This window comes from Vulpes vulpes, chromosome 13 (genome assembly GCF_048418805.1).
Source record: "Vulpes vulpes isolate BD-2025 chromosome 13, VulVul3, whole genome shotgun sequence".
Taxonomy (NCBI): Eukaryota; Metazoa; Chordata; class Mammalia; order Carnivora; family Canidae; genus Vulpes; species Vulpes vulpes.
In genome coordinates, this window is record NC_132792.1 from 123,596,968 (window position 1) to 123,615,511 (window position 18,544).

At 38.4% G+C, this 18,544-nt stretch overlaps 1 protein-coding gene across 5 annotated transcripts in view; it reads left to right on the forward strand.

Moving 5' to 3' along the window:
- The window catches only part of SMYD3 (SET and MYND domain containing 3), a 703,593-nt gene that overhangs the window by 417,383 nt on the left and 267,666 nt on the right, over nucleotides 1-18,544 (forward strand). Inside the window, exon 1 of one of the 5 annotated variants that reach the window (XM_072732819.1) lies at nucleotides 14,393-14,397. The exons of the other annotated variants lie outside the window; for them this stretch is intronic. The gene's annotated coding sequence lies outside the window, so the exon portion shown is untranslated. Of the gene's footprint in view, nucleotides 1-14,392; nucleotides 14,398-18,544 lie in introns of those variants that run through there. 5 annotated transcript variants of the gene reach the window in all.

Sequence of the window (18,544 nt, forward strand, 5' to 3'; positions counted from 1 at the left end):
GTACAGAGGGAGAGGGAGAATACTAGCAGCCTCTGCACCCATTGTGGAGCCCAATGCAGGACTCATGACCCTGAGATTACAACCCCAGCCAAAATCAAGAGTCAGATGCCCAACTGACTCAGTCACCCAGGTGCCCCTTTAAACTTTAAAGAAGAGGAGATAATTCATTTTTGTTCTCATTTGACAAACCATTATCTTTTTGAAATGATATAACCAGAACAAGAAAGGAACACTAGAGCATTTGTAAAAGAGGTTCTGAATTAATTTTTGCTAAAAAAAAAAAAAAAAAAAAAAATCATCTTTCTTCCCTCAGGCTAGTGGTGTCATTTTGCACGATTTTATGACCTTTTATTAGATGGTGGGTATTCTGATTACAGCAAAAGTGGATTCGTCTAATCACACCTTTGTTTCTTTTTATGATTTTAAATTATTTATTCTTCTGTTAGTATTATCACAGATAGACTAAAGGGCTGGAATTTAATAAGGCAGGCCCAGCCAGTAGGTGTGTCTGACAGGACCTCAGTGTGGTCTCTTCTCCATGCTGCTGCTTTGCAGGTTGTTTTCTCTACACATTTAGCTGCCACACTCAGCTGCAACCTTCTTGAGGACAGATGTGGTGGGATGCAGCTTTGTACTCCTACTTTTGAGCATAGTTGCTGGTGCATTACACGCAGAGAATATTGTTGGGGGCACCTGAGTGGCTCAGTCACTTAAACATCTGCCTTCAGGTCCTGGGATTGAGCCCCGTGTAGGGCTCCCTGCCCAGTGAGTCTCTTTCTCCCTCTGGCCTTCCCCAGCTTGTGTTCTGTCTCTTGCCTCCCCCGCCTCAAATGAATGAATGAATGAATTAATTAATTAATTAATGAAATCTTTTTTTTTTTTTTTTAAAGAATATTGTTGGTAAATGATGAAGCATGTTAATCCACAGTTTGGAAAAATCTCCAGTGGACCTCACTGCCTGTCAGATAGGGCCCAAGCTCTGTAGTTTGGCACTAAGGCCCCAAATTACATAGCATTCTCTCTTGGAGCATTCATCTGTGGCACTTGTGGCTTTTACCTGTGGCAGCTGTGTCCTGCAATCACACAGGTCCCACCTTTCCCTCCAGTGCACTGTACTCCCTTGTCTTCTGTTTCTACTCCTGATTCTCCAATGGAAGAACATGTTCCTATTTCTGTAGGACAGACTTGTTTTATATCTTTTTTTGTTTTTAGCTTGCTTATCTGTTATACTTTAGTCTGAGAGAATACGAGTTGTCTTCTTCACTTTTATTTGTCTATATCTACCAAATAATCATCTCTAAATAAATACTGTGTTACTATATATTCAATAAATGCAGACTCACTATGAAGCAAAGTACGTTTTGTTTTTTACCTTAACTGAAGGGAAGACAATTGAATAATTTATCTAGCTTGATGATGGCAAAAATGATAGGATGCTAATGGAAACAGTTGTATTAAGTGAACCAAAAAGGGCAAGTGTCTGACATACCTCTGACATACAATTATTCTTTAAAATATTTCAGCCAATACCATTAATCTTCTTAATTACTAGTTTAAATGTTGGCTAATCACACAGTAAAGTCTTAAGATTTTGAACTTTTTTTTAGAGCTCAGAGGAGTTACGTTGAATCAAATTTGATCGCCTCAAACAAAATGGGATATATTAGAAAGACAGTGAAACCTAACTTAGCATTTCTCTGCCTTGGGTGTTTCTGTTGGCAACATGTTTCAATGTGGGTCAACAGTTGGGTGACACTGAAGAATCATTGCTTGGCTAAATATGTAGGAAATGAAGTCCCAGCTCTGGTGCATATTTCTTTTTCTCCTCAGTGAGAATTATGAATGGAGCAGATGGCAGAACTAGGGATGGATTTGTTACTTTGCCTTCTGGAGTCTTCTCTTTATGGTTTCATTCTTTTTTAATTGAATAAAAAAAGGAAATGACATTTTAATGGACTTAGGTGTTTTTGGACATGTTGAAATCTGCTTCTTGTGCAAATGAACCTATTGGCAAGGCGACATGATCACTGAGACTTCCCAGTAGCATTTCCCAAAGTATTTTCTGTGGAAAATCTAGGGGATGGTATCAAGAGAAAGACTTTGGGAAATGCTGTATGGGACAAACCCCGGAGAGTCGCAGTGTACATTTGTGTAGTAAAGGAGAAGTTCTGCTGTAAAAAATTTTTATTTAAAAACAATAAAATAAGATAGCTTATTTAATTTTGTTTATGCCAGCATTTCTTAAATTTCTCTGACGGCAGAGCACTTTTTTCAAATAACGCTTCTGTCCTAGTCAGTTTGGGCTACTATAGCAATTATGGTAGACTAGAGTGGCTTAAACGACGAGTATTTATTTCACAGTCCTGGAACCTGGGAAAGCGAAATCCTAGGTGACCCTAGTAGGGTCAGCATCTGGTGAGAGCCCTCTGCCTACATTGCAGATGGCGGCCTTCTTGCCGTGTCCTCATGTGGAAGAGAAAGAGACCCTCTCTCTTGTGTCTGTTCTTGCAAAGGCACTAATCCTATACACGAGGGCTCCACTCTTGTGACCTAACCACCTCCCCAAGCCCCACTGCCAATACTATCACATTAGGAATCAGAGCTTCAACATATGAATTATAAGGAGACAAACATTTCCCTAACTTATTTTGAGAAATGCTGCTTTATTTTACTGAAGCTATTGTAACTTTTAGGTCTGACATTTTACTATTTTGTTCTGTTTTTTTTGTTCCACTTTTCTTCTTTTTTTGCCTTCCTTTGATTGTATAAAAGGTTGTTTTGTTTTGTTTTTTGTGTTTTTTTAGATACTAACTTTTGGCTTTCAGGCTATACTTCCTTATACTCTTCTTTAGTTTTTTTCTTTAGGGATTACTATATACACAGTTAGATTTTCACAATCTACTTACAGTCAAATTTTACCATTCATGTAAAATGCAGAATCCTTCTTCTGTCTGTATAATGTTGTATGTATTACATTTGCATACTTTAGAAACCTGTAATATATAGTGTTTTGCTGTTGGTTTAAATAGTCATATGTATTTTGAAGAAATGAAGATGGGAAAAATATCTTTGATGTTTACCTACATGGTTACTATTTCCAGTGCTCTTCTTTCATGAAGTTCCAGGTTTCTCTGAGACATCATTTTTTCCCTCCTCCTGAAGAACATCCTTTAGCTCTTGCAGTGTGCAGTTCTGCTGGCAGTGAATTCTCTTTTCTTTTATATGAAAATGTATTTTGCCTTCATTGTTGAAGAAGATTTTTGCTAGATATAGAATTAGAGGCTGACAGGTTTTTGTTTTTTTCCCACTCTCAGAATATGTTTTAGTTATCTGCTGTTGCTGTACAAAATTACCATAAACTTAGTGACATGAAACAATACAGATTTTTTTTTATCTTGCATTTCTGTTAGTTAGAAGTCAAAAAGTGATCTCAGCAGGCTAAAATCAAGGTGCAGGCAAGGTTATATTCCTTCCAGAAGCTCTAGGAAAAAGTCTGCTTCCTTGCTTCTCCAGCTTCTAGAAGCTGCCTGCTTTTCCTGACTCATGGCCCAGACATCAAAGTCAGCAACATCAGGCTGGGTCTTTTTTGCTACCATTTCTCTTGCTCTCTCTTTTCTGCCTTCCTCTTTACTTATGGGGACCCTTGGGATATACGGGGAACAGCTGGATAATCCAGGGCAGTCTCCCATCTCAAGGTCAACTGATTAGTACACTCACTTCTGAAATCGTAACTGCCTTTTGCCCCTTAATTTAACGTAGTCATTGGGTGTGGGAATTAGGATTTGGACATCTTTGGGGGAATCATTATTCTACCTATCATAGCACTTTAAAGATATTATTCCACTGTCTTCTAGTCTCCATAGTTTCTGAGAAGAACTCAAAATAATTGTTCTCACTATTGCCGTGTGTGTGTACAATATGACACTTTCTCCTGGCTTCTTTCAAGATAGTCTCATCTTTGTTTTTCATCAGATTGAGTAGGATACATAAATGTTTTCTTTGTATTCATACTACTTAAGATTTCTGAACATCTTGAATATATATTTTAATATCTTTTGCCAAATTCAGGAAGGTTTTGATAGTTAAATTTTCAAATCATTTTTCTGCCCTATTTCCTTTCTTTCTGTTCTTTCTCTGGGATTCCAATTACAAATATGTCTGACCTTTGATATTTTCTCAGAAGTCTCAGAGTTTTTATTTTTATTTTATTTTTTTTAAAGATTTTATTTATTTATTCATGAGAGACACGGAGAGAGAGAGAGAGAGAGAGAGAGAGAGAGAAAGAGAGAGAGGCAGAGACATGGGCAGAGGGAGAAGCAGGCTCCATGCAGGGAGCCTGATGTGGGACTCCAACCCGGGACTGCAGGATCGAATCCTAGGCCGAAGGCAGGCGCTAAACCACCGAGCCGCCCAGGGACCTAGTCTCAGGGTTTTTAAAGGTTTATTCAGTCCTTTTCTTTCCATTCTTTAGATTAGATGATTTTTAGGTGGATTTTTCTTCATATTTATAACCTGCTCTTTTAAGCCATCCCCTGAATTTTTAAATTATGGATACTGTAGTTTTTAGTTTCAGAATTTCCAGTTTTCTTTTCTTTTCTTTTCTTTTCTTTTCTTTTCTTTTCTTTTCTTTTCTTTCCTTTCCTTTCCTTTCCTTTCCTTTCCTTTCCTTTTCTTTTCTTCTTTTCTTTTCTTTTCTTTCATTCTCTGGTGATATTTCCTATTTGTTTATTTATTACAAACATATTATCCTTTTTCCCCTAGGTATAATTATGAAACCTGATTAAAAACATTCTTAGTTAGTTATTACAACATCTAAATCAACCTTGGGTTGCTCTCCATTGGCTGCATTTTTTTTTTTTTTTTGCCTTGAAAATAGGTCACTTTTTCATTGTCTAGTAATTTTGGATTTTATCCTGAATGTTTTTAAGATGTTCCAGGATTCTGGATTCTTTATATTCTTCTGAAGACTATTAAATTTGTTTTGTTTTAGGAAGCTATTATCTTGGCTGAGCTCTTGCTCCAAACTTTGTTACCACTGTGAAGGGCAGTCATTCAGTTCCTTTAGCCTTGGCTTGACTACTGGGCATCTGCTTGATGCATGCGATTTCAGGGATTAGCCAGAGATCCAGGTACTGCTTGCACAGTAAATTTAGGGTTTCCCTTCTGTGGTTCTCACTGGGATATTTTCTTCTCACTGTATTCTGTTTTTTCGAGTTTTAGTTGTCCCAGGTGGCACAGACCTTCATTCAGCCAAAAAGCCTTAGACACAAGAAACTCACCTAGTGGTGTTCATTTATTTCAAGTGTTGATTCTCCTCTAGCTTCTCTCTGCTTTACATTACTCTTCAGTGCCTTCAGTTAGTTGCCTTATATATTTTATGTAGAGTTTATAGCTGTTATATATGATTGGTTTTTATGATAGGAGCTACTTCACCATTGCCAGAAGCCTTATTGTAACTTAAAAAAAAAAAAGGTAGATTTATTTGATTGATTTATGAGAGAGAGAGTGAGCATGAGCAGGGGGAGGAGCAGACAGACCCAGAAAAGGAGAGAAGCAGACTCCAGCTGAGTGAGGAGCCCAGTGTGGGGCTTCTTCCCATAACCCTGAGATCATGACCTCAGCTGAAATCAAAGGTGAGATGCTTAACTGACTGAGCAGCCCAGGTGCCTGCCTTATTGTAACTTTTAATAACTATTGCTTCTAGCATATGTTTACAGCTTTTTTTTTTGCAAAGCCAATAAAAAAGAAAGGCAAGGTTTTCTCTTGTTTTTATTTGCAAAAAGTATTTTATCCAGAAATAGCTTGATTTTCAGAAGTTTCAAAGTTAAGTTTTTTGGAGTTGCAGATTATTTCTTAATTTCGTGTGCTTCTTTCTAGATATCCTTTGGTATTAATGATCTAGATCATGGTCAATTTGCCAGTCATAACAGTTGATTTCTTTTTGAGAAATTGTTCCTCTGACACGGATCTCATAAAATTGAACACAAATGGAATCAAATGCTTAACTTCTACAGCATCTACCATAGTGTTTTCCTAGTACCTTTAGGTCCTAGGCTTCTTTAATACATGGCAGTTAATATTTGTGATTAGTTACAAGGGCTATCCATGACCTGAAATTTTATATTAATTTTTAATTACAAAAATAATATATAAGCATAATCATTTTATTTTTAAAAATCCATACAAAGTTAAAATCACACTTGATCATTGTTCCCAATCCCTATTTCCTCTCCTCCTACTTTTTCTACATACCTTCCCAGACATAACCATTGCTAACATTTTGGTATGTGACCTTAAAGATTACATACAAAGGTGCCTGGCTATCTCAGTCACTAGAGCATGCAACTCTTGATCCTCAGGGTTGTAAATTCAAACCCTATCTTGGGTGTAGAGTCCACTTTAAATTATTAATTATTTAAAAAATAATAAATAAATAAGATTACACACACATGCTCTGTGAGAAAAATCGAGAATTGTTTTGTTCTATTTTGGTAAGTTGCATCTTATTGTGTATATATCTGTAACATCTCCATTTTTACTTACTACTATGCCATAGCTATCTTTCTGTGTTTACTATATACATTTGATATTCTATACTCCAGTGTTTCTGTAGATAGAGTTAATTTATCCTATTGTAATTCTCATAGGAAACCCTTCAACTAGTATTTTTAATTGAAACAGTAAAGCTTTATTGTTTTGGAGCCTTCTTAGTTGAAATTTGTGATAATTAGACCAAGAACAGAATTACAATTGATGGTTGCCACTTACTGACTTAAAAGAATGTTTTTTCTAACTGATATATAAAAAGCTTTTAAATACTAGTTTAAAATTACCAATTACACATAAATTTTTAGCTATGTTTCATTATCTAACAAAGTCATAGCTTGTTCGGCTTACTCTATGCCTTTGAAAGCAGTAAAAGGTACATGCCATTAAAATAATTCCACAATCAGATTTGTCACTAATTAGTGCCCTGCCTTTGTAACTTTAAACATAATCAGTACCTTCCCATTTTATCACACGACTTCACTTGGTTCTGTTACTTCCTGATTAGAGTACTGACAGATCCCTGGGTAAGGAGTTTAGCTCTTGGTGAGGAGTTCTCTGTTTGGAGCTGATCCCTGGGTAGTAGGGAAAGGAATACAGGGACTTTGTCTTTTGGTGCTCTGATAGCCTGAAGTTTTTGTCCTTTTGGATATCATTTTCAAAAGATAAAATGGGAATGAATAAAGGATATGTCAGAAAACTGATAACTTAAGCTCATTATTTTGAAATAGGTACATTTATAAGTCTCTTATAGATGGCTACAAAAATGCTCACGTGTGTTTCTGGCTAGACACCAAGAAAGTGTAATTGGACCGGATCAATATTGAATACTGCTTTCTCTATCTCCTCCTTTGAGAATTGAATTGTCTTGTGGCATCTTTTCTCCTCTTGCCCGAAGAGGTGGGGTGGATGTTATCAGTCCAGCCCTCAGGATGGAAGAAGGGAAAGGAAGGAAGATGGCCAGAGAGGGCCATGCTGTTGCCATGGATTTAGGAATTGGCTAGCTCCTGCCTCGCTTTTTCTGTGCCTCTTCAGTTGTCTTTCTGATTCTATGTGTCCCCACTGCCTTTCAGTCTTAAAAATGGATTAGGAAGGGAAGAGTGAGCTACTCTAAAAGCATAAGCCCTTCCTCTGAGCAAAGATTCACGCCAAACAAGTGGCCACCACATCCATGGGCATGATCCACTAAAGGAGAGGGAAGAGGAGGGTGCTGTGGTTCACTTCTCACAACCAAGGCTGCTCAGAGTGAAGATATGGGGCAGTGATGTCACTGCCATAGCCCACTGCCTGCTTAAGCATCTAGGGGAAGAATTCTACCAGTTCCTGCCTGATGCTAATTCCAAGGGGAACTCAGCTCTTGTAGGGGCCAGAGCAGGAGAATCCTGCTTCCTTGGTCTGATTCAGGAATGAGCCGGTGGGAGTGTAGGATCCTTTCAGAAGAAGCTACAAAGCAGTTCCTGCATATTTTGGGGGTTGAAATCAAGATGAGTTTGAAAGCTGCATGATAAAAAGCTTGAGGTCCTATCTTTTTGAGTTTAAAGATGTCATCTTTCTCTTTTATTGTGGTTTTGTTTCTTGAGTTGAGGTTGTATTTATTTGTTTGGTTAATTAACATTAAAATGATTATGAAACATGATACATGCATTTATGAACCGGTCTTACATTTAATTTCTGGCAACATTTTTGTCCCTAAATGCTTTGCATGGTTTATTTGCCAAAACAAATATAGGGCATGATTGTAGGTTAGCAGATTAATATAGATAATCTACTTTAAAGATTTTTATCTAATTTAGAAGGATAATTACCATGATTGTAATTTTTATTGTTTAATACATAACATAAACAGTCAATTAATACATATTTTGTGTGTTATGTGTATTACAGTAGAGTAAGATAGAAAAAGAAAATGTTATTAAGAAAGTAATCAGGAAAACACATTTATGATACTGATACTATATTTATGGGGAACAAATCCATGTTAAGTGGACATGCACAGTTCAAACCTGTGTTGTTCAAGGGTCAGTTGTACTTCCTGTCACTTTACCTGAGTCGACGTATCTAAACAACAGAGATAACAATCCAAATGGTGCTCTTCAAAGCTGATTGCCATCATTTTATTTTCCAATAGGAGCTACCTCGTTTCTTGCTTAAATATAGCCTAGTCAGTAATTCTTCTTCCCTTGTTGGTTTTGGTGGTTTCATTTTTGGTAGGGAGATCACTTTTTCACCTGCACATGAGACATTGGCCTTTGCCCTGCTGGAGGTATGTGTGGTCATTCAGATGGATAACTACAGATGATGGCTGTTATGCCTGCAGAACTGGCTCCCTTCCAAGAATCATTTACACTGCTTAGGTATGAAGGAGATTCTTGGATTGGATACTAGTTAAGAGTAGTAATTATTGTGGTTTTCATTAGTAGAACAGTAGCTAATGCTCCTTTAGTTCACTACTATTGACAGTATGTGTACGTCCATTACCACACTCTTGATAGAGATGAGAAGCAGTGGCTTGGGATTTGGCTGGCGGAAGGGCCCTCAGGTAGCAAGTTGCTGACACCTCAGGCTCCGTCTCTTCTGCCCCTGTTCTGCTACAGTCTTTCAGAGACCTTCCCAGTCATATCTTCCTCCTCAAGCCTGGCATTTATCAGCACAGACATATTAAGCTTACACATTTAAGTTTGTCTTATTATTACTTTTAGTTTTTCTTTTTCAGTTGTTTGTATCAGCTAAAGAGGTTTTGTTATGAAGAAAAGAAAATTATAAAACATTGATGTGAAAGAAGCAGATCGTACCCTTTTAATAAAGGCAGTGATGTGACAGCTTTTTGCTGCTTGGGTGTTCTTTTTTTTGCTGACCTGTAGTTTAATTTCCAGTGTCTAGACTTAATAGTCTGGATTTAAACACAAAGCATATAAACAGAATCATCTGGAACTGAGTTTTTCACACTAAACACTTCTTTCTGATCCTAGTTTCCAGGAGGTTCCTTCTGTGAACCACACCTCCAGATGAGAATCACTTAAATAACCAAGAGAGATTTAACTCTCCTTGGTTTTCTAAACAGTCACCTGCACTGGATTCACTTATGTTAAGATTTGAGTGGCTGGTTGCAAAGTACAGATTCATTCTTATAGACCTTCTGCATAGTCTCTCGTGCCCCCCCAAATAGGATCCTGCTAAGGAGCATTTGCTCCTGTTCCAGCAGCACAGCTCAGTAGGGGCACCAGAGCGTGTGGCCTTTAGAACTACTTATGGTTTTCCTGCCACGTGATGCTGACAGAGCCAGACCTTTCCCGGGTATGGGCGCATCCAGCAAAATACATCTAAATCTTAATTTGTCTTCCAGGCTGTTGTTACACATATGCTTTCCATTCAAACAAGATGATAGAGTATATTTAAATCAAGTTAGTTATAGAATTACTTGTGTAATAAAAATAATGTCACTTGCTAGATTCACAAGCAATTTGTCCTTAACGATGGTTTTGAGCTCCCCCACAGCTGTGGGACATGGACAGTATTACTGAGTGGAGGAGTAGCTGTTATTTGTACCAGGAAGCACAAGTCTGCAGAGCAACACTGAAAGATTTAGAATTTGAAGAAATTTGCAAATCCTGATACACCAAGTGATAAAAACCAGATGTTCTCTCTAACCCACACCTTCCCCCCCAGCTCCCCGCACTGACTAGATTTTTCTCATTTATTCCACGAGATAAGGGAGGAGAAGACTGGTAAAGGAGCCTGTGCAGTTGAGGGATGGGGTGAAGGAATGCTTGGCTTACTTGCCAATCAGTTAGCTCCAGCTCAAAATTGTGTGCTAATTAAGAACAAAACTGTTCTCCCCGCTGGCTGGTATATAGACAAATACAGAGATAGGTAAAAAGTCATTATATTGGAGTGTAGTGTATTTTAGCATTGATGATATGGTTCAGTTTATTTTTTTACTGATGATAATCATGGTCTTTGTGACGTGTACAATCTCCCTAGCTCTGTCTTAATTGAACTATACTGTCTTAAAATGGCCATTACAGTGATCTCAAAAGGACTCTATCAGCTCTGATCTGCTAGAACTTTTACTTTTATTGACTCTCTCTCCCTCTGTCTCTCTAAGTTTACTAATTCAAAGAAAGATTATTCCTACTAAAGTACTAAATTCTGCCATTCTCTCTTCCTACCCCAGGCTTTAATTATAAAACCACTATCACACCAGAAAATAAACCTTAAATATTTTAACATTTTCCCAGCAGGAGGACCGCAGCACGTAAAGCAACATGCAATTATACTAACAGATTTATTTGTCTCTGACCCAGGAAGCTATGCATCAGTGCTTAAGATGATAAAGTTACCCTGCCCACCCTGTGGGAGCTCATGAATTAGCATAAATACCTGTGAGCAATGTGACAGATGAAAAAGAAAAGTAAACACTGGACAAGGACTTTAAAACATTGATCTGTCAGATGTTCTGAGAAATCTTTGGTTATAAATGCAGAGCTCAGCTCAAGTTTTATCGAACAGCTTAAACGGTACTGTCTTGTTTTTTGGCTCTAGGTCAGGGTTCATCCCCAATCCATTTCTAAGGTAGTTTCAGTCTGAGTGTACATATTTAGAAGTTGTTAAAATTTGGGACATAAATTGGCTAAAATGACATTTTCAGTGTTTGTAAGAAATGATTTGAAGAAAAAATGGTAATGTAAGCAATACTGGAAGACTGATCCTTAACCTCCATGAAAGAACAGCTTTTGAAATCTTGTTTGTATTCGAATTATTGAGAAGCAAATCACAAATCTATTGATTCATTAAAATTAAATCTCCCATGATGTCTGCTAAGCCACCTTTGATGAGCAAAGTTTGACTTACTATCTTTGTACTTGAGGTAAATTAACCTGAATTGCGTTAAAAATTCAGATCTGTAATTAACTCAGAAAGAGTCTTCATATAGTAATTCAAATTAGCAATATTTAATATTAAATTTAGATATTTAAGTGGCAATGAGCTTTAAAACTTCTGCAGGGGTCGCTGGGCTGGCTCAGTCAGAAGGGCGTGTGACTCTTGATCTTGGGATCCTGGTTTGAGCTTCACAATGGGTGTAGACATGACTTAAAAAATAAAATAGATCTTCTTCAGGACTTTTTCCATCTCTGCATGAGTTTCTTTCTATGTTCCTTTTTCTTTGTAGTTATTTGTTAGGAATCTCACAAAGCAAATCAGTGAAAACCATCTCCAGCCTGGGAATTTATAAAGCAAACAAATATAAAGGGGAAAAAAAAATAAAAACCTGGATCAAAGAAGAAAAACATGCCTCGTGTCAATAATAGTTAGATATTATTGTAAAATGAAATGACAGGGAGAGGACCAGAATGAGGTTGCTCACTAAATAGGCAGTAAGTTCTTTGAGGGCAAGGACTGTCCCTCTGTCCCTTAATTGCACTGAATCCCCTTTGATACCCTGGGAAATGTGTTATAGTGCTGTCAGGGAGTGTTCGTCAAAGGGGAAGGCCAGGTGGGGAATTAGCAAGGCTTTGAGAGCATTCTCACATTCAAGGTGCTAATAATTTCTGGTGTGAATTTGGTGATAACAGTGTTTCTGTATTTAAAATTAATTTTATTTTTCTGGCTGGTTTTGAACTTGAGTTATGTTTAGAGGTGAGTAAACAAATTAAAAAGATGGTGTATTTATATGCAGGAGAGTCTGAGAAGGCAGTTTCTAATAGCACACTTTTAAATAGCCTCCGTTTATAAATCTGGGATTACAAAGGAGATGATACATTTTGGAACGATTGCTTGCTTCACCCCCAAATCGCTTCATTGATTTGCTGTTTTCCATTACATAGCAAGCATCTCGAGTAAATTTCAATTTTGATTCTGTTTACACAACTCATTTTACATGTAACTTTTCAGTAGCACATTGACTGAATAAAGCAAGGCACACATCTGGGCTCACTTCTTTGGGTCTTGTTCCTAAATCCTGTGAGGAAAATATGGGCACACCTGTGCAAACCTTTTATTCCACTGACCAAACTGAGCTGAGTGGACCTGAAGAAACAGAAGGAATATATTTCCTTTTGTAAGTTTTGCTTTCTGGCACTTTGGATCTAGCCAGGGATGGTTACCAGAATCACTGAAGATTCACCTTCTCTAGAGAGAAATGGGATAGTGTTTTCATATCTCCGGGACTGTATACAGATCTTATTCTGCCTTGTTCCTGAAAGATTTTAATTTTATTTTAAGGCAGGATTAAAAAAATAATAAGTAATTAGTATAAGACGTTAAGGAAAATAAGTAAAAAATCAGAGGTATAGAGATATAGAAGTTTCATGCCGTGAGGATCTGCATTTCCAAGAGGTAGATCATACGTGTGGCTGTTTGCTTTTGAACAAAGCAAATGCAGACCCAGTGATGCACGTAATGCATCACTCCCAGCATCTGTGCCAGAACTAAGCTGGGGATGAGGCTGACTTTAGGAAGACTTTGCTAAAAATGGGATATTCCATCAATCAGTCAACAAGTATTTCTTCAATTCAGGCAGTGTTGGTTACCCTCCTGGGCACCAGGGACCGCACCCTTATATTACTCAGGATGCACAGTGAAGCTGACATGCCATGTAACACATTCCACAGAGGGAGGTAAACTCAAGGTTGTGAGACTTAATCCAGGTTGGGAGAGGGAGCAGATGTGGGGAGGGCTTCTGGAGGAGTTGAAGCCTTGCCTTGAATGCTAAAGGATATGGACTCCTTAACCCTGGCTAAAGTGGATGATGTTCCAGGAGGAAAGGGCAAGTATCCTGGACCAAGTGATAGAGGCAAGAAAGTGTGATGCCTTCAGGGACTTGTGTGTCATAGTGGCAGACTGTGTTGAGAAATGAGACCATGGCTAGGGGACATGAGAAAAGGCTCTGTTTTGTTAATGGTGTAAGGAGGGAGGAACCTGTGAGGACAGAGAGGAGTGGAGGCAGGGAGGCAGGAGAGGAGTCACTGCAGTGCCTCTGGGAGATGTGGAAGCCCTGCCTGAAGCAGTGACTGTGTGGGTGGAGGGGACAGGTGCAAGAGGTGGTCAGGAAGTAGATGACTGAATTTGGCCTTGAGTAGAAGAGGAACATCGAGGAAGTAGGAACAGAGGCTGCTCTTTGGTTTTTAGTGTGGTCACCGTGCAGAGGAGAGTAACGCAGAAGGCCTAACTGCTGTCATTGAAAAGACCTGCTTGTTTTGTAAGGTTGGTCCTTGACTGACATCTGATAACTGAGATTTGGGGAAGGTTTTCCCCATATCTAGTAAGAGTTGCTCACGGTGCCCAGACTGCTTGTACAAACAAACACAGTGATTTTTGCTCAACACTTGCTACCTTTCTGGGTGCTGCCCGTGTCAACACACAGTTCCCCCACTGAAGTCCCTGGACCCTGAATCTCTGCATGTTCCCCAAGCTGGAAGCATCCCACAGGTGTTATCCTAACTCCAAGTTGGAGGAACAGCACGCACCTGCTGCCTGACTACACTGGGAGAGGAACCTTGAACACTTGTGCATGGTTCCTTCCCCTACACTTCCACCATGTGCCTCTTCCCTTTGCTGATTTTGTTATCTTCTCACTGTGATAAGTCACAGACAGTTGTGAGTACAACTATGTGCCGAGTCCTGGGAGTCCTTTGTGTGAATCATCCAAACTGAGGGTGTTCTTGGCTTCTTTCTGACAATGGCTGGCTCGTGATGTAGTGGCACATCATGCAGAGGTAAAGGAGTGGCAGCTTTGGGGTTGAGAGCAGTGATAAGCCACACTGTAAGTTTTCCAGTTGAGTTCTTGTATGACTTCATTAGAGTCATTTTGAGCTAGCATATGGTTATTGACTCTTTGTTGCTTTTGCAAAATTGATTTACTAGGAAAATCTAATTATTTTTCAGCATACCTTCATTCATTAATTTTTTCAGCAAATATTTGCTGAAAACCAGACTGAATGCTTGGAACTGGTTAGACATTTCATAGGCCATAATAGTGTGTAGGAATATGGGTCGTGTGTTCGAAGACGTCATTTCACTGGGAAGATAAGACATTTGCCTTTGAAAAATAACAGTATGCATTTCAGGAATGAAGTGTTGAAATATATCAATATGTAAATGTTTTGGTTATTGGGAAGAAAAATACCCTAAGTGTTCCTGTGTTAGTTTATGGGCAAGAGGACTAGCATATGAAATTGGGAAAATTGTACTTAATTTAGGATGGATGTACCGCCTCTCAGGTTCATTATCACTTGGGCCATTGTTCTCCTCTTCTGATGTCACAGTGTATTTAAGACTCAACTTCGAGCCTTTACTGTATAGGAGTTGTATAGTGGTCACCCCATCCGAAATGTGCCCCAAATTCAGCACAGTGTTTTCAAGCTACTCCTCGTGGATGTTTCTTTTAGAGAGGTCATGTCACCCTTAAATGGTGGACTAAAAGGACCCCCAAGTCAGTGACTAGGCACTTTGTCATCTCTAAGAAATAGTCTTTAGGTGGTTTCTTTTACCTAAAAACAAGGAATGGCGCCAGTCTGTGTATTACCACTGTTACTGCTGTGAAGTTCATGCAGATGAACTAGGAATCTTTCCTGTTTCTCAGTCCTAATGAGCAGTTAGTTCCTCATTAAATTTGTGGATTCTTTTTTTTAAAGATTTTATTTATTAGAGAGAACTAGCAGGGGAGGGGAAGAAGGAAAAGCAGACTCCCCACTGAGCAGGGAGCCATATGCCAGGCTTCATCCCAGGACCCTGGGATCATGACCTGAGCTGAAGGTAGATGCTTAACTGACTGAGCCACTCATGCATTGAGAAAGCATGAAGAGTTTTGGCTTGTGATTGTTGAGATTCTAAAGAAATACCAGCCAAATAAGCCAACTTATCAAATAGATGAATAATCAGCTTGCTTTCCTTTTTCAGATATTTAGATTCTAATGTTATGACCTTTTTTTCCCCCTCCATGAAAAAAAGAAATAAATGTGTGTGGTTTGAAAACTGAGCAGGACTGCCCCTTGCTCAGGCAATGCGAATCTCTGGAACATAGCCAGTTAGGTCACTTACAAATGGATCGTGAGGTATATTCACACCGTTTGGAGGTTTTTATTTGGTTGGGTTTTTTTTTTTTTTTCTACCTTATTGGCCTTGATGTGTGGATTACCCTACCACACTTTTGATCCTAAGAGAATGAATCCGTGTATTTTTTTCCAGTTGATAAGTATGTGCTTAAACACTTAGGTGTTACCCAACCCCCATTACGCCTCTTGGTGCAACTATCTTTCCCTGTTATTTAGCCATGAAGCATTTATGAGAGTTTAAAACGTCTATTTCTAATGAGGAGTACCAGAATAAAGCCAAGTTTACATTAGGAATGAAAAAAAGGAATGGATGCCTTGACCAGTAATGTCCCGAAGCCCATGATTCCTGTTAGGAGTGTCTGTGAGGGACCACCTCCCCAGGCTTCTACCTGGCTTAGCAAAATAATCTGAAGGTAAGTAAGGTGGGTCCCGGATGTCTTTCTTGGTGGGAACTGACTATTCATTGTCAGAGCTCAGATCTAGGGACCCCTTCTGCAAATGGAAACAACGTTAACAACTAAAAATTGGTCAATATAAATGATGCCCAGAAGAGAAAGTATTATGTGCTCCAACCCAGGAATGACTGAGGCACCATAAAAATCTATTAAAAATGAACCAAGAGTCAGCTGGTCTCTTCTCTGCTTTTTCTTTCTTATTTCTTACTTTGTTATCTCCAGAAATCAAGAAGGATACCCTGCTGCTTTGGGAATGTCATGTCATTTTTGTTGTTAAATACAAATATTCAGAGTTAAGATGATGATAGGGTATAACTTTATGATAGGTTCCTCGTGTAAATGTAAAGAACGCTTAAACCGTCTGTTCAAATGAAATATTTATATTTGGCACATTGTGTCAGATACATGGTGTTTAAAAAGCAGTATATTTAGTGATCGCTCGAGTTGCTTAATTTGTTAACGCTGACACATTTGAAATTATAACAAGTATTCTGTACTGTTTTGTCTTTTAACTTTCATATTAATACTTAAATGTTTTTTTATTTGAGCATAAATGAATCTTGCTTCACAAATATTGTTAGTAATTAGGTTCTTACCAGCTTAAGCTGCCTTTTTTGAGCAGGAGACACATTTCTTCTTCATTAGTTCTCCTAATTGAGTTCCAGAAAATGAAATATTACTATGCCACAGAGTAATTGTCTTATTTGCTTTTTTTCTTGAATCTTCTTATGAAAGTTTAAGACCCTTTAAAAGCAGAGGAATAGGTTTTTTTTTTTTTATTCCCTCAACCCACTTATCCCTCAGCCTCAAGTCTAAAATTACTTTTTATAACTTCTGAAAGATACTGCATTTAGTTTTGGTTGTGAAGACTATGCAACATTCTGGGGCTCCTGGGTGGCTCAGAGGATTGTGTCTGCCTTTGACTCAGTTCATGATGTCAGGATCCTGGGATTGAGCCCCACATCCATCAAGGAGTCTGCTTCTCCCTCTTTTTTTGCACATGCATTATCTTTCTCTGTCTCTCTCACAAATAATTAAAATCTTAAAAAACAAAACAAAACTATGCAACATTCTGATACAACACAGGCCAGCTCAACATACCTGCTAATAAAATATGAGCAAAGGGTCCTGATGCTAGTGGAGTAGGAGACGTATTACCTCCAGGTGGACAGGTACCTGTTGAGTTTTCAGAACAGTGAATTTTAATTGAATTTTAATTTAAAAGCTCTTCTGTTGTTACAGAATATTTACAATCATTTTAAATTTTTATTTATTTATTTATTTATGATAGTCACACACAGAGAGAGAGAGAGAGAAACAGAGAGACAGAGAGACAGAGAGGCAGAGACATAGGCAGAGGGAGAAGCAGGCTGCATGCACCAGGAGCCCGACGCGGGATTCGATCCTGGGTCTCCAGGATCGCGCCCTGGGCCAAAGGCAGGCGCTAAACCGCTGCGCCACCCAGGGATCCCTACAATCATTTTAATTTGAATCGTTCTTTTCTCCCCTTCTTATTATTTCTGACTGGGCTAGTCTGGAAGAGCTGGCCACAGTATGCTCCCTAATTTGAATATAATATAAGCCCTAAAGGATTTTCTCCTTACCTCCTTTACTTTTACCTCTAGCAAAATTGGAGTTTCTCAGAGATGTGACTTGAGTTGGCAAATGGGTACCTACCTTTGTTAACTATAAGAAGCAATTCTTTTTACATTATTTTTATTACACTAAAAGTCGTTTTCTACACTATATAAATTTTGAAAATTTCCAACAGTTTTCTTGTTTCCACAATGAGAGTGGTTTTGCTGTTGTGAGCTGCTGTATTTGTAGAAGAGCGAAATGTTTTTATATGGCCTTTCAGACTGTCAGCTGTAATACTTGGCTATAAAAAGACTTCCTCAAGCTTCTGAATACTGGCTCTTCAAAAGTGATCTTCCAAGTTTTTGAGAAAGAATAAAATTTTTATTTCCCCAGAAAGAGAAATGCAGGGAAAAGACCTAATTCTGCCAGAGAGAAATGAATCATTTATTCTTTCATAAGATAATGTGCTACTTTAGGTTACTGACGGAGGTTTGCTTCTATCATTCCTAGTTTCCATCATACATTTTTAATGCCAGAACTCCATTTGATGAACAATAGTGCATTAGAAGGAGGGGAGGGAGGGAGGGGCAGAGGGAGGGAAAAAAGAGAGGAAGGAAAGAAAACACCAATGAATCCAGATCACCACCCAGGAAGCCACCTTCTTTTTCATTATTCCATGTGACTCTGTACTTTCTATACCTATATATTACAGATGGAATTTATAGAAGAAGAAGACTAATATTTATTGAGAACTTATAACGTGCACCATGTATATTAAGTGCATCACATGCATTATTTTCTCTTAATCATTACAAAAGCCCTTTGTAGTAGATATAGTTATAATCTCTGTTTTGCACTCAAGAAAAGAGAGGCAGGAAGAGATCACATTAGGTCACAGAACCAGGAGTGGGA